The sequence below is a fragment of the Equus quagga genome, chromosome 2 (assembly GCF_021613505.1).
Source record: "Equus quagga isolate Etosha38 chromosome 2, UCLA_HA_Equagga_1.0, whole genome shotgun sequence".
NCBI lineage: Eukaryota > Metazoa > Chordata > Mammalia > Perissodactyla > Equidae > Equus > Equus quagga.
Window position 1 is genome coordinate 75,225,261 of NC_060268.1, and position 17,292 is coordinate 75,242,552.

General features: G+C 36.2%; 1 non-coding gene across 1 annotated transcript; it reads right to left on the bottom strand.

Annotated features, from left to right (window-relative positions):
- Positions 1 to 6,887: 6,887 nt before the first annotated feature.
- LOC124236545 (small nucleolar RNA SNORD109A) lies at positions 6,888 to 6,954 on the bottom strand. The gene has a single exon (XR_006887778.1). It is a non-coding gene; the product is annotated as a small nucleolar RNA SNORD109A (small nucleolar RNA).
- Between the last annotated feature and the right edge of the window lie 10,338 nt (positions 6,955 to 17,292).

Genomic DNA, 17,292 nt, shown 5'->3' on the forward strand with positions numbered 1-17,292 from the left:
TTCTGGCCTGCATAGCTTATGGTGAGAAGTCAATTTTTAAACTTACTGAGGATCACATGTATATGTTGAGCCATTTTTCTCTTCTCTTCAAAATTTTCTCTTTGTGTTTAGTTTTCAACATTTTGACTATGATAGTGTATAGATGTGGATCTCTTTGAGTTTATCTTATTTGGAGTTTATTACTTTTCTTGGATGTGTAGATTAATGTTTTTCTTCAAATTTGGAAAGTTTTTAGCCACTACTTTTTCAAATATTTCTTTCTCCTTTCTTTCGTCTCCTTCTAGGACTCCAATTTATGAGCATATTGGTATGCTTGATGGTGTCCACAGTTCTCTGTAGCTCAGTTGATTTTTCTTCATTCTTTTTCCTTTTGTTCCTTATGTCAGATAATCTCAACTCACCTATCTTCAGGTTTATTGTTTCTTTCTTCTGCCTGCTCAAATCTACTGTTGGAAGCCCTTTTAAGTAATTTCAATTTTAGTTATTTTAATTTTTAGGCACAGAATTTTTATGTGCTTCTTTCTTATAATTTCTCTCTCTTTATTGATATTCTGTATTTCGTGAGACATCATTATAACACTTCCCATTAATTCTTTAGACATGTTTTAACTTTAGTTTTTGAGTAGCTTTTTGTTCCTTAAAGATTGGCACCTGAGCTAACAAATGTTGCCAATCTTCTTCTTTTTTATTTTTTGCTTTTTCTCTCCAAATCTCCCCAGTACTACATAGTTGTATATTTTAGTTGTGGGTCCTTCTAGTTGTGGCATGTAGGATGCCATCTCAACATGGCCTGATGACCGGTGCCATGTCTGCACCCAGGATTCAAACCAGTGAAACCCTGGTCTGCCAAAGCAGAGTGCACAAACTTAACCACTCAGTCATGGTGCTGGCCCCTGAATAGATTTTTAACAGTTAATTTAATGTCAGTGTCTATTAAGTTGAACATTTGGCCTTCTCAGGGATATTTTCTTTTGACTTCTCCTTTCCTGTGCATGTGCCATACTTTCTTATTTCTTTTCATGTCTTGTAATTCTTTTTTGTTGAAAATTTGACCTTTTATATATGATGTGGCAATTCTAGAAATCAGATTCTCCCCCTTCCAAAAATTTATTGTTGCTACTGTTTGTTGGCATTGCTGTTTGTTTTAAAAATGATTTTCCTAAACTAATTCTATAAAGTCTGTATTCCCAGTAGTATGTGGACACTGAAGACTGCTCAGTTATTCTAGTGGTCAGCTAATCATTGGACCAAGATTTCCTAACCAAGACTCTAATCAGTATGTCTGCTACCCTTTACAAAGAGGCTTTGTGTGTGTGTGTGTGTGTGTGTGTGTTTGTGTGTGTTGGGGCTCACATTTAGTGCTTAGATAGTTTACAATTCTTCCTTAGCTTTCACCTCCTGCTTGTACAGGTCTTCAAGGAAAGCCAGAGGTAACCAATTAGGACCTTATCAGGTATTTCCTGTGCAGGCATACAGCTCTGCACATGTATGTAGACTTGAGGTCAAAAGAATATATTGGAACTTTTCTTGACAAATTAGTATTTCTAGAACAGAGTTACTTGTCTACAGAGGTATTATTTTTATTAAGGAAACAATGAACACTTCAGCTTAAGTTTATTGAAGCTGGTAATATGGCAACCTGATAAGCTTCTGCAAAACCACTTCTCTCTATGGGGATGGCACAGTTTGGGATATGGCAATCTTGACAAACACACAAATTAGAACAGAATAAATAATTTGGCAGGAATTGATTTTCAAGATTTACCACTTAGATTATCGGAGCAAAAAGAAATCAACACCAAAATAACACCTCATATAAACTTGCTTTCACCACAGCCACTGTGGAAAACAGTAGGGAGGTTCCTCAAAAAGTTAAAAATAGACTACCACATGATTCAGCAATTCCACTGCTGGGTATTTATTTGAAGAAAACAAAAATAATTTGTATTTTGTTGTTGTTGTTGTTGAGGAAGATTCACCCTGAGCTAACATCTGTTGCCAATCATCCTCTTTTTGCTTGAGGTAAATTCACCTCGAGCTAACATCCATGCCAATCTTCCTCTATTTTGTATGTGAGTCGCTGCCACAGCATGGCTGCTGATGAGTGGTGTAGGTCTATGCCTGGGAATTAAACCTGGGCTGCCAAAATGGAGTTCGCTGAACTTAACCACTGGGCAAAAGGGCTGGCCCCCAAAAACAATAATTTGAAAAGATATATATACCTCATGTTCACAGCAGCATTATTTACAATAGTCAAGATATGGAAGCAACTTAAGTGTCCATCAACAGATGAATGGACAAAGAAGATGTGGTATATATATATACAATGGTATATTACTCAGCCACAAAAAGAATGAAATCTTGCCATTTGTGACAACATGGATAAACCTAGAGAGTGTTATGCTAAGTGAAATAAGTAAGACATAGAAAGATAAATACTATATGATTACATTTATATGTAGAATCTAAAAAACAAAATAAATGAACAAAAAACCAAAACAGAAATAGACTCACAGATACAAAGAACAAACTGGTGGTTGTCAGGAGGGAGGGGGGTGGGGAGACAGACAAAATAGGTGAAGGGGATTAAGATGTATAAACTTACAGTTATAAAATAAATGGGTCATGGGGGTGTGGTGTACAACATGGGGAATATAGTCAATAATATTGTAATAACTTGGTGTGGTGACAGGTGGTGGCTGGATTTATCATGGTGATTATCATAATGTATAAAAATATAGAGTCACTATCTTGTACACCTGAAACTAATATAGTATTGTATGTCAATTAAATTCAATAAAAATTTAATTCATTAAAAAAAACCCTGCTTTCAGCAACTTTGTCTCTCCTCGGTATCCTAAGCAATATTTCTTCACTTTGGAACAATAATATTACTGCCAAGTGCCCATCCACTAATTGCATTCCTAGATCTAACTCTATATTTTCACTCAATCTGCACTTATAGTTCACATCCTTCTTTAATATTCTGTCTCCACTAATATTTAAAAAATAATTTTTCTATTTAGGAACAACAGCTCATATTCCTCTTCCACAAAAAAATTAGCTAAACTCTCTAGATAAAAGAGTCATATCAATGCTATCCTGCTGTATGTGTTTTTCCAATTTTCTCTTAGATCTGCTTAGCCAAACCAAAAGAATTATTAACTACCCTTCAGTCTCTATCCCATCATGCCCATTTTGCCACAGCCTCTCAATATGATTATCATTTTTTTGTATGAAAGTAACTAAATAATGAGTTTACTACATACTGGCCTGGAGAAATGACCTTGGATTTATCTTCACACAGACAGTATACTTAGAAAATATTGACATAAGATAATTGTGCAAAGAGACTTTAACCTGCTATGTTTACTGGGAATGTTTGACCTGTAGGCTCACTGCAGAGTTGGGTAAGCCATGTTTGATATGCAAGTCTGAGTCAACATGACCCTAACCATATATATACAAACCACACTGGCAACCAGATGTTGTTTGTCTGTGTCAAGTTCACAAACACACTCACACACAAACACACATCTAGGCTTCTATCTGAATAAGCCACAAAATGTTCATAGGGTGGTTGGTGCAAAACAAAAGTGTGTGCATCAGTAGTTATTAGACCTTTCAATGAGATAATAATAATGTCCATGCTATATATCCCATTCTGCACGCTTTTATAAAGCTAAGTAAACATTATGCTGGATTAAAATTCTTTGTTTCCTGTGTGCTTAATTTACTACTTCAACCTGGGACCATAACTTAGGGCTTTATATTTATTTCCTTATTGGTTCACTCTCAAGCATGCATTACCAGCACTAAGGTCAAAGAAATAAAAAGAAAAACTCATATACCAAATATAAATCTGCTCAAATTATCTGGAAAGAAATACATATAACACAAGAATCTTAAAAATTTCTACTATGGAAGCTATCCTGATTAATTTCTTCATGTTAACACTTTTTTAACTCAATGTAATCAATTTTGCTTTCTCATCATCCTTGCATTCATTATCAGAATATAAATTACTATTATTAATAAAAACTGAAACCTATATGACTTATCCAGACAATGGCTTTTTCAGAACATCTGAATCTTAGTATACAAATTATGCTTTGCAATTAACTATAGTATTTAAGTGATAGGAAATGAAAAGCTGTCCTGGTATGGCTGTCAGTGTTAAATACTACTTTAATGTTTGATTTACCAAAAATGTCTGAGAATACTCTTGACCTAACCTGAAGATATCAATCATTAGGCCCAAAGTAATACATTATCAACTAGACAATATTCCTAGGAAATGTATTAGCTAATATTCAGACTATTTTAATGGGATATTTTAAACTTTCTAGTGAAATATAATATATGTGTAGAAAAGTACATCCACTAAAATTGTACAGTTCAATAAATTTGCACCATCCAAATACAGGAACTAATCAACATAGAGATCAAGATACAAATATTGCAAGCATTCCAGAAGCCACCCACATGTCTCATAACTTTCCATGACTAACTCATTTTCAGATTGTAGATTAGTAAATATGCAACAGGTATGGATGAAGCAATTTCAAACGGAAACTGGTATGTATAAAACACAGCATGTACAGTGATATAATTACATGCTAATGTAATGATAACTTCAAATTGAATATTTACTAAATTCTACAATACCCTGGGTCATTATAGACATGTAAAATTACTTGAAAGAAATGAAATAAATTCAAAGTATGTTTTCTCATCATATGGAATTAAGTTAGAAATCAGTAATAAGAACCAATAGAAAAAGCCCAACTGCTTGGAAGTTAAGCAATGCCCTTCTAAACAATCCATAATTCAAAAATAAATTAACATGGAAATTAGAAAATATATTTATATGAGTAATTGAAAAATGCCAAACTTGTGCTCATGCAGCTGAAAAGTGCTTACAGGGAAATTTAGAATGAAAATCAATATATTAGACTTGAAGAAGGCTAAAACTGAATTAATTATATTTCATAAGAAGCTAGATAAAGCAAAACAAATCAAACTCCAAAGAGTATAAGGAAAAATTAGTGAGATTAAGAGCAGAAATCAGCAAAATAGAAAGCAGATGTATAGTGGAAAAATACAAAAATCTGTAATTTGAAAAAATTAATATGATCGAAACCCTCCTAGCAGGATTAGTCAAGAATGAGAGATAACACAAAATATTAATATCTAAGACGTGAAAAATAGGAAGAGTATATTATTAACAAACTTACAACAATGAATTTGATGTTTCAAATAAAACGTTCGATTAGCAATAATCTTGAGGAAATGATGCAGTTACAAAGAAAACAAAATGATATAATCCTATTTTTATAAGCTATGAAAAATCAGGTAAAAAATCAAATATATTTTCAGAAGGGGCAGCATTTGGGGAGAAGATGCTGAAGCTGGTCATAAGAGAGGGTTTTATTATGCTAGTTGTATTCCACTTCTATGTCTGAGTCCTGTACTTTTGTAAAGTAATAATTTACTGAATTTTAGTTGTTACTCAGCTCTTTATAATTATCTTTTATGGTTCTAGAGAATAAATATAAATAAATGAACAATATGTAATAAATGAATACAAAAATAAGTACTATTTGATAAGATTTGTGACGGAACTTTGTCAAGAAAAAAGTTTACCTATCCTTAGGACATCCCTAGCTCCCAGTAACCCAAAATCTTAAACACGGCTTGCCAAGAAACATATGGACAACTCTTAGTGATGCATATTTAAGGGCTTAGTAAAATATAATGATGCCATATATGATATTTCTCTCTCTCTCCATTTGATATGTCTAACATAATACCTTTCTTAGCCCAACACAGTATTGAAAATTGAAATATTTTGTGTTTCAAAAGAAATATTGCGAATTTTATCATATAAAAACTTCATGGTCTTAGCGAGATCTGAAAAAATTTCACGTACAACTTATGTTGCAAAAATGAGAAATAACTAATTCATGTCAATCCTTAAAGTTTAAAGTAGAAATAGAAATATAATATAGTGTGACCACAAAGACATTAGGAATCATAGAACCTCTATTCTGAAATATCAATAATTAAACAGATGAAGAAAATCTGATAATATTTTGGCACATTTGGATTTCACTACAACAATTTTTTGATCCAATATGAAATTGCCAAAAAACTCTCTAAAATTCTACATTTTTCCATCAAAGCAGAAAAGAGTTCAAATGAAAGAAGAAATTATAAGGATTAAATAATGTAGGTAATCTTGGTGAGGGTCTCAATGAGGAAAAGGATACATCATTAAAAATATTCTCAAATGTCTCTGAAAAGATGAACACAGAGACCTTAGGACCTGGCATGGAGCACATGACATATGAATTTCAAAGGATTTTGGTATAGTTACTCACCCCTGTTTTCTGAAGTGGAAGACCTGATTCCAGTTTTCTATCTCAGCAAAACATGGCAGAAAGAAAAGCAAAGACAGAGTCTCAGAAAATATTCAATAGTAAAAATAGCAAAGAACTAGTTGATTTCATTGTCATTATTTAATATAGTCAGGCAGTATTCTCTTCTTGTAGTCCAACATGAATGAGACTTTCAGTACCCATCACAGTTGCTTGTCCCCCTCTTAATTCAATCTTTTTTCATTTCCCTATTCATTGCTGAAGAGCATATTTCTTATGTACAAGCATCTATTTACAACTCTTTGTTCAAAGTGAGCAAAATGAAGCAAGTCTTGGATAACTGATCATATCTAAAGGTGCATACTGCCTTATAATTTAGGACACTAATGCTCTGTTCTGAGACAAAGAAAAAGCATGATAACAGTGGTATTATGTTGTCACTGAGGGGTCAGCAAATAGAGCCAGGCTCTGAGAGTCTTATTTGTACTATTAGAGGGCCACTAGTCTGGACCTCAGATTGACATCTGGAATGAGTCCCTCAGCATCCTCAGACAATTATGCTCATCATTGATCCAGACAAGCACCCTCCCAACAAATAAGCATTTCAATAGCCAGGCTTGTTGTGTGTAGGCTTATCTACTACATTATAAATAAAGAACAGTAAATGTGCAGCAGACGTTTATCTAGTACCTGAACAATGGAACTCTTATATATATAGCATGAAAAAAAGATAACCTTGGATTATTGTAATAAAATTAGATAAAATCTACTGGGAAAATTAAAAATCCTTTAATCAACTAAAATTTTAAAGAGTATATGAGGTCGTAAAACTAATACAATATTATTAATACAATACAAATATAAGTAGAAGCATCTATGTTCTGAATGTTTCAGGTAACGATAAAAATCAATATTTAGCACATTTGGATTTCACTACAAGTTTATTTTCTTCCTCTGCAAAATGGTGAAAAAGGAAATATGGCAATGATTCCCCAAAATTATTTAGATTACTTGAAAAAGAGATTTTAAAAAGGAAAGAAACAATAATGACGATTCCTTGAACGATGTAGGGACGCTTCAGGAGAAAATATCTATCATAAAAATATTCTTCCTTGAGCATCTGAGAGAATGAACTCACAGACTTTGAAGTATTGATCACTGGTTATAAAATACGTAAGAATTTCCAAGGCACCAGGTTAGCTGCTCACCTTTCTTTCCTGAAAGTAACTTGTTCACTTGAAAGAAGAGTAACTTGTTCTAGCTTTTGACCTGCAGCAAAACATCAGAAAAAATCAAATCAGAACACACAATGCATTAAATTAATTTAAAATAAAGCATAACATTGGTTCCATTTAAATTAATCCTACAAGTATCTCTTGCCACAAACATCACAGTTGCTTGATTATTTGTTATATTTTTCATTTCATTTATTCACTTGTTTCCTCTCTGAATTCTTTACTTTGAAAATAGCCAGCAACCATCTCTACTGAGCTATGCAAATAAGTGATACAGCAGTTATCTCCTGGATGGAAAATTCTAAAGTTGTATTCCATCCAATAAAGACTATGAAAACACCTTGTGATGAGAAAAATACCCTGTGATGTGAAAAATGCAAGGTGCATGGTATGGCTATTTTGAGATTATTGAGGAAGTCATCAATTGAGCCAGTTCTGAAAGTATTATTTGTCTTATTAGAAGGCCACTCAGATGGACCACAGCAACCTCAGATACTTATGCTTACCCTTGATTCACACAGGACCACTACCAACCAATAAACATTCTTCACATCACATTAATGCTCTTAACAATTTACTACTTGCCTTCAGCTTTCAGTGGAAAACAGCACAGGTCGAGATTTGACTTGACTTTAGGGAATCTGGTTATAATGGCAACTCTAGAAGTTTTCCAGGATCATTCTGTCTAGAGTGATATCGCAGTGGAGTAGTTTTCAATGCTGATATATTTACTCCATATCATAGAAACAAAGAATCAGGAGTTAACTTGAAGGTGGGTTGTATCACTTAAAAGATTATTGAAGTATGTTAGGATCTATCTGACAACAGCATACAGTGTGATACTCCTTTCATCTCATTAGTCTATAGTACCTAGCCAGAGAAGATATAGGTTCATATTGAAACCATAGGATCATTACTCCACACCATTCTCCATTTTATCTGACTAAGAGAAACTTTATTTCAACACATAACACATACAAACCAATTCTATTTCATGAATTCTTGCCTTCATTAACTTGCAAATACTCCCAAGTATCTGGATTTTTTATTAAACTTGTTTCTTATTACTATTTTGCAAAATACATATCCTTTCAGAAGCCATGTAAAATCTCTTTAAAAAAGAACGTTTTTGTCATTTTCCTGATTTGGCTGACTTCCTAACATCTGAGTTCTGTTTAATACACTATTACTAGCAAGAACAACAAAAGCTAACAGTAAATAATTGGAAACAAGAAATAGATATAATAAATATGTATGATTAATACATGTAAAATATGAATCACTACATTCATCAAATGAATGAATTATCAATAATTATATTGATTGGATAAAGACTCAAAATACATTAATAAAGCTGTTAAATTTCAAATCAAAATTTCTCAAGATACCAAGATATCTGAAGAGTTAAGATAATATTTATGATATATAAATATAACATAGACACAGAGAGGAATACAGATGTACTTATAAGGATAAGGAGATGGTATAATATAAAAGCTACTCTTTGGTTCCAGATAAACTTGACTTATGGTGAAATTTGAGTAACTTCTTCTCCCTAGCCACGAGATACTCTCTGAAAACAAAGCAAAACAAAATATAAGCACAGTGCAAATGTGTCCTACTCAAAATGTTGGATGTACAAAAATAAGAATAAGATGGGATAAAGCAAGAAAATATAACCCATAATCCTTAAAACTGACAAACAGATAACTTATATTTTAGAAAGAGTAGAGAAAAATTTAAAAATCTATTCTAAATAATGCATAGGAGGGGCTGGCCCTGTGGCTGACTGGTTAAGTTGGTGCACTCCACTTTGGTGGCCCGGGGTTTTGGCAGTTTGGATCCTGGGCATGGACATGGCACCACTCATCAGGCCATGCTCAGGTGGCGTCCCACATAGCACAACCAGAGGTACTCACAACTAGAATATACAACTATGTACTGGGGGGCTTCAGGGAGAAGAATGAAAAAAAAAAGAAGATTGGCAACAGTTGTTAGCTGAGGTGCCAATCTTAACAAAAGCAAAAGAATGCAAAGGAAATGATGGTGGGAATGTGTTAATAGATTATAATCTCATAAGAAAAATGGAAAATATAAAAATTAACCCAAATAGGTATTCTAGATATTAAAACTACAATATCTTTAATTGAAAAGACATTAGATGGAGCAAAATGACAGAGAAAGAGATCCCTAGTTCATGTCCTCCCAGACAATGATCTGATGGCCATCCATGGATAAAAGTGCCTTTGTGGGAACTTCTTGGATCCAGTTGGAGACTGACACTCCAGTGAAGCCCAAGACTGAGGAAAGCCACTTTGAGAAGAGTGACCTGTGCCCTGATGGTAGGCTTGCTGAACACCATCCTGACTGCAGACTGAAATCAGTCTCGTCCCCCTATGGATTCAGCTCCAGCCCTGCTTGCTATTGTCCTGCAACCAGCCCCATTCACCAAGGGACCCTGGAGGAGCTACACTAATTTGTAACCCATTTGGTAGCCTGCAAACCTCAGATCTATCTGTGGATAGTGAAGCAGTCCTGTGACCCAGCTCCAGCCCTGCTTTACCACAGTCCAGAGTCATTCTTGTCCACTCGGAGACATGGCAGAAAACATGCCCATCTATGTCTCTGATAATAGGCCCACTGACCTTAATCCCAGCTGTGGATATTGACACAGCCTGAGACTCAGATCCGCTTCTGCTCTACTGTGGTCCAGAGTCATCCCTGCCTGCCCAGGAGCCCTGTGATGGCTGTTGGTGTCCCTGGTAGCAGGCCCACTGATATCAGTTTTGACTATGGACTCTGAAACTCAGTTCCAGCCTCACTTTGCCATGGTCAGGGGGCCATTCTGCCTCCCCAGGGAATCTGCAAGAAACATGCCATCCAAGTCCCTAGTAAAAGGCCTATCTATAGACTTGACTGTGGATCCAGAAGTAGACCCATGGCCTGGCTCCAGCCCTATTAAACTATCATCCCTGAGGCAATTCCATCCACCTAGTGAGCTAGCAGGAACCATGCCTGCCTTAGCCCTTGGTAATAGGCCTGCCAACCATGGACACCACTGTGGACTTGGCAGCAGCCACATGACCCAGTTCCAGCTCTGGTCAACTGTGATCCCAAAGGTAGTTCCATTAGTGTGGAGATCCAGCAGGAGAAAGTTTTCACCTGCTGAAACAAGTCTGTAAAGACAGGAAGAAGTTTTTGTTCCTTCAAATGCACAGATATCAGTGCAAGGGTACATAGACCATGAAGAATCAGGCAAACATGAAACCACAAAGGAAACTAATAAAACCCCAGTAACCAACCCCAAAAATATGCAGATATATGAATTGCCTGACAAGGAATTTAGAATCATTGTTTTAAGGAATCTCAGTGATTTACAGAACACAGACAGACAACTCAATGAAATCAGGAAAATAATACATGAACAGAAGAGAAGTTCAGTGGTGATAGACATCATAAAAAAGAATCAAGCAGATATTCTGGGATGTCAGCATCATGGCAGAATGAGTTGTTCCCTTGGTCTCTCCCCTTGAAGTTAGAACTAAACAGACATTCATTAACCAGCAAAGGATTCCCTATACAGCAAAACAGGACACCTGAGAGATCCACACAGCCATACACCTGAAAGGGGTGGACTGGATCCCTAGGAAGCAGTAGAACTAGGTGAGCAGACTCCTCCCCTTCCCCAGTGGCAGCAATCCAGGTCACAGATCCTCACAAAGCAGCTGGTGTGACTATAAGTGGAGGCAGGGGCAGCCCAGCCCATGCATGAACACTTTCAGAGTGGGGAACTGGCCCACAGAAGCACCTACCACACGGCAGCAGCCTCACCTGTGGGAATGTTCCCCACCAAGTGGCAGCAGCTCAAATCCCATGAAGGCACCCTGTCCACCAACTGCAGCAGCTCAGCCAAATTGCCTGCAAGCACAGCGTGGGCCTGCATGGAAGGAAGCACCCCTCCTGCCTAGTGCAGCAAATCAGTCAGTCTCCTGCAGAGCTCAGTGTCCCTGCCTACATGACAGCAACCTGACATCTGAACACAGAGGCCCTGCCTGCTGAGTGCAGAGGCCCCCTGAGGTGAGCACAATTTGCCAAGTGACTGTGGCCAGTCTGTGCAAATGCAGAGCAGCTCTACCAGCACAACTACCAGCAGATGAGGCAGGATCAGAAAACACAGCTCCTGCCTCCCCCAGCAGTGGCAGGTAGAATATGTGACCTGATGCTACCACAAATGCACCAGCAAAGGATCAATTCATCAAACACCATGCAGAACTACAGTAATACTTCAGAACAGAAGAAAAAATGACAAGTCTCCAGAAACCAAACCTGAGATCACGGAAATTTACAATCTAAATGACAGAGAATTAAAATAGCTGTCATGAAGAAACTCAACAAGTTCCAAGAAAACTGAAAAAGACAGTTCAATGAGCTCAGGAACAACATTAATGAGCAAAAGGAATATTTCATCAAATAGATTGAAGCCCTTAAAAAAAACTCTACAGAAATTCTAGATATGAAGACCATAATTAATGACATAAAAATAATCTAGAAACCATAAAAATAGAGCTGATGTTATGGAGGACAGAATTAGTGAATTAGAAAATAGAAATATAGAATTGCTTCAGGTGGAGGAGGAGAAAGAACTAAGTTTTTGTAAAAAATGAAGAACTTCTTCGAGAAATATCCAACTCAATTAGGAAAAGCAACATAAGGATTATAAGTATTCCAGAGGGAGAAGTGTGGCAGAAAGGTGCAGAGAGCTTGTTCAAAGAAACAATAGATGAGAAATTCCTAAACTTGGGCAAAAAACTGGACTTACAAGTACATGAAGCCAATAGAACTCCTATAGAACTCCTAATTACATCAACAGAAAAAGACCTTCTTCAAGGCATATAGTAGTAAAACTGGCAAAAGACAATGACAAAGAAAAAATATTAAGGGCAGCAAGGCAGAAGAAAATAACCTACAAAGGAACCCCTATCAAGCTTTCAGCATATTTCTCAGCAGAAACTTTATAGGTTAGGAGAAAATGGAATGATATATTCAAAATACTGAAAGACAAAAACTTTCAGACAAGAATACCATATCCAGCAAAACCATCCTTGAGATATCATGGAGAAATAAAACCTTTCCCAGATAAACAAAAGCTGAAGAGTTCATTGCTACTAGATTAGCCTTACAAGAAATGGTGAAGGAAGCCCTCCTACCTGAAACAAAAAGGCAGAGGTTTACAAAGCTTTGAGCAAGGAGCTAAGTAGATGAAATAAAAAAATTTCAGGTCTCTATCAGAACAGGTTAGTAAACATTAGAGAAAAAGGGAAGATAAGCATCCAAAATAACTATGAGCACTTCGATTTTAGCCCATAACACAAAAAGGATAAACTGTGACAATAATAACTCAGAAGGGGAAGAGAAAAAGGATAGAAACTGGTTAGGCTAATGTAGGATCTTTAATGTAGGATCTATGAGATCTTTTTTTTTTTAAGATTTTATTTTTTATTTTTTTCCTTTTTCTTCCCAAAGCCCCCTGGTACATAGTTGTATATTCTTCGTTGTGAGTCCTTCTAGTTGTGGCATGTGGGATGCTGCCTCAGCATGGTTTGATGAGCAGTGCTATGTCCGCACCCAGGATTCGAACTGATGAAACACTGGACCACCTGCAGCGGAGCGCGCGAACTTAACCACTTGGCCATGGGGCCAGCCCCACCTATGAGCTCTTTTATACAAACCTCACGGTAACCACTAAACAAAAAATTAGAGCAGAGAGAGAAATAAAGACAAATAAAGAGAAAAATAAGGAGAAAATCATAAATGGGGAGACAACTGAGAAAAGCATCAGAGAAAACCACCAAACTGAAATGGCAGTCAGAAATACAAGGGAAAAGAAACAATGGAAATATAGAACAATTGGAAAACAAGAGACAAAATGGCAGTATTAAGCCCTCAAATGTCAATAATCACTCTAAATGAAAATGGATAGAAATCTCCATTAAAAGACACAGAGTGGTTAGACAGATTAAACAACAAGACACAAAAATATGCTGCCTCCAGGAAACACATCTCAGCTCTAAAAACACACATAGGCTCAGAGTGAAGAGATGAATATATATGCACCTAATACAGGAGTACCAAAGTATATAAACCAACTACTAACAGACCTAAAGGCAGAAATTAGTAATATAATAATAGCAGAAGACATCAACACCCCACTTACATCAAAGGATAGATCATCCAGACAGGAGGTCAACAAGGAAACAGTGGACTTAAATGAAACACTAGACCAGATGGACTTTACATATATATATATGGAGAGAGAGAGAGAAAGAGAGAGAGAGAGAGAGAACATTCCACCCAAAAATAAGAGAATACACAATCTTCTCAAATGTACATGGAGCATTATCAAAGATAGACCATATGTTGGGAAACAAGGCAAGCCTCAATAAATTTAAGAAGATTGAAATCATATCAAGCATTTTTCCAACTATAATGCTATAAAACTAGAAATCAACCACAAGAAAAAAAGCTGGGAAAATGAATAAATACATGGATACTAAACAACATGCTCCTGAACAACCATAGGATCAATGAAGACATCAAAGGAAAAATTAAAAAATGCATGGAGACAAGTGAAAAGGAAAATACTACATACCAACTCCTATGGGATGCAGTGAAATTATTACTGACGGGGAAATTTATAGCAGTATAGGCCTATATCAGCAAATAAGAAAGATCTCAAACAAATAATCTTAAACTACACCTAACAGAATTAGAAAAAAGAAGAATTAACAAAGCCCAAAGTTATCAGAAGGAGAGAAATAATAAAAATTAAAGCAGAAATAAATAGAGACCCCATTTCCCAAAATAACAGTACTAAGGACCAATGAAACTAAGAGCTGGTTCTTTGAGAAGATAAATGAAATTGACAACCTTAGCCAGACTTACTAAGAAAAAAGACAGAGGGCTCAACTAAATAGAATTAAAAATGAAAGAGGAGCAGTTACAATGGATAACACAGAAATACAAAGGATTATAAGAGTATAGTATGAAAAACTTTGCTAGCAGATTGGATAACCTAGAAGAAATGGCTGTTGGTGTCCCTGGTAGCAGACCCACTGATATCAGTCTTGACTATGGACCCTGAAACTCAGTTCCAGCCTCACTTTACCATGGTCAGGCGGCCATTCTGCCTCCCCAGGGAATCTGCAAGAAACATGCCATCCAAGTCCCTAGTAAAAGGCCTATCTACAGACTTGACTGTGGATCCAGAAGTAGACCCATGGCCTGGCTCCGGCCCTATTCAATGGATAAATTCTTAGACTAATACTATCCCCCAAAACTGAATAAAGAAGAAATAGAGAATCTGATTATACGAATCACAAATAAAGAGATTGAAGCAGCATTCAAAAATCTCCAAAAAACCAAAAATCCAGGACCAGATGGCTTTCTGGAGAATTCTACCAAACATTCAAAGAAGGTCTAATACTTATCCCTCTCAAACTATCTTGAAAAGTTGAAGAAGATGGAATGCTACCTAACTCAGTCTATGAGGCCAATATTAGCCTGATATCAAAACCAGACAAGAACAACCCAAAGAAGGAAAATTATCCCTGATAAACATAGATGCAAAAATCCTCAACAAATATTGGCAAATTGAGTACAGCAATACATTAAAAGGATCATTTACCATGATCAAGTGGAATTTATAGCAGGGAGGCAAGGATGATTTAACATCTGCAAATCAATCAATGTGATGCACCACATGAACAAAATAAGGAATAAAATTCACATGATCATCTCAATAGATGAAGAGAAAGTATTTGACAAGATCCAACATCTATTTATGATAAAAAATGTCAAGAAAATTAGTATAGAAGGAAAGTACCTCAACATAATAAAGCCCATATATGACTAACTCATAGCCAACACCATACTTAATGGTGAAAAACCGAAAGCCCTCCCTCTGAGAACAGGGACAAGACAAGGGTGCCCACTCTCATTACTCTCATTCAACATAGTACTGGAGGTTTTGGACAGACCAATTAGGCAAGAAAAAGATATAAAAGGATCCAAATTGGAAAAGAAGAAGTAAAACTCTCACTGTTTGCAGATGGCATGATTCTATATATAGAAAATTCTAAAGAATCCACTAGAAAACTGTTAGAGATAATCAACAATTACAGCAAAACTGCAGGGTACAAAATCAACTTAGAAAAAATCAGTTGAGGGGCTGGCCCCGTGGCCAAGTGGTTAAGTTCGCGTGCTCCTCTGCAGGCGGCCCAGTGTTTCGTTGGTTCGAATCCTGGGCGCGGACATGGCACTGCTCATCAAACCATGCTGAGGCAGCGTCCCACATGCCACAACTAGAAGGACCCACAAAGAAGAATATACAACTATGTACTGGGGGCCTTTGGGGAGAAAAAGGAAAAAAATTTTAAAAATCTTTTAAAAAAATCAGTTGCATTTCTATACACTAATAACAAACCAGCAGAAAGAGAAGTCAAGAATACAATCTCACTTACAATCACAACAAAAAGAATAGAATATCTGAGGGGCTGGCCCCGTGGCCGAGTGGTTAAGTTTGCGCGCTCCGCTGCAGGCGGCCCAGTGTTTCGTTGGTTCAAATCCTGGGCGTGGACATGGCACTGCTCATCAGACCACGCTGAGGCAGCATCCCACATGCCACAACTGGAAGAACCCACAACGAAGAATACACAACTATGTACCGGGGGGCTTTGGGGAGAAAAAGGAAAAAATAAAATCTTTAAAAAAAAAAAAAAAGAATAGAATATCTGAGAATAAATTTAACCAAGGAAGTGAAAGCTCTAGACAACTAGATCTAGACAAAAGATCTAGACAAGAAAACTATAAGACATTACTGAAAGAAATTGAAGAAGACTTAAAGAAATGGAAAGATATTCTATGCTTATGGATTGGAAGAATAAACATGGTTAAAATGTCCATTTATCTAAAGGAATCTACAGAGTCAAGGCAATCCCAATCAGAATCCCAATGACATCCTTCACAGAATTAGAACAAAGAATCCTAAAATTAAATGGAACAACAAAAGACCCCACATAGACAAAGTAATCCCAAGGAAAAAGAACCAAGCTAGTGGCATCACAATCCTTGACTTAAAAATATACTACAAAGCTAGAGTAATTAAAACAACATGGTACTGGCACAAAAAACAGATACATGGATTAATGGAACATAATTGATAGCCCAGAAGTAAAGCCACACATTATGGACCGCTAATTTTTGACAAAGAAGCCAAGGATGTACAATAGAGAAGGGAAAGTCTCTTCAATAAATGGTGTTGGGAAAACTAGACTGCCACACGCAAAAGAATGAAACTAGATCATTATCTTACACCATATGCAAAAATTAACTCGAAATGGATTAAAGACTTGAACGTAAGACCTGAAACCATAAAACTCCTAGAAGAAAATATAGCCAGTACACTCTGATATCAGACTTAGTCACAACTTTTCAAATACCGCATCTACTCAGCCAAGGGAAACAAAACAAAAAATAAATAAATGGGACTACAACAGACTAAAAGCTTCTTCAGGGCAAAGGAAACTATGAACAAAACGAAGAAACAATCCACCAAGTGGGAGAAAATATTTGTAAAGCATATATCTGACAAGGGGTTAATCTCCAAAATATACAAAGAA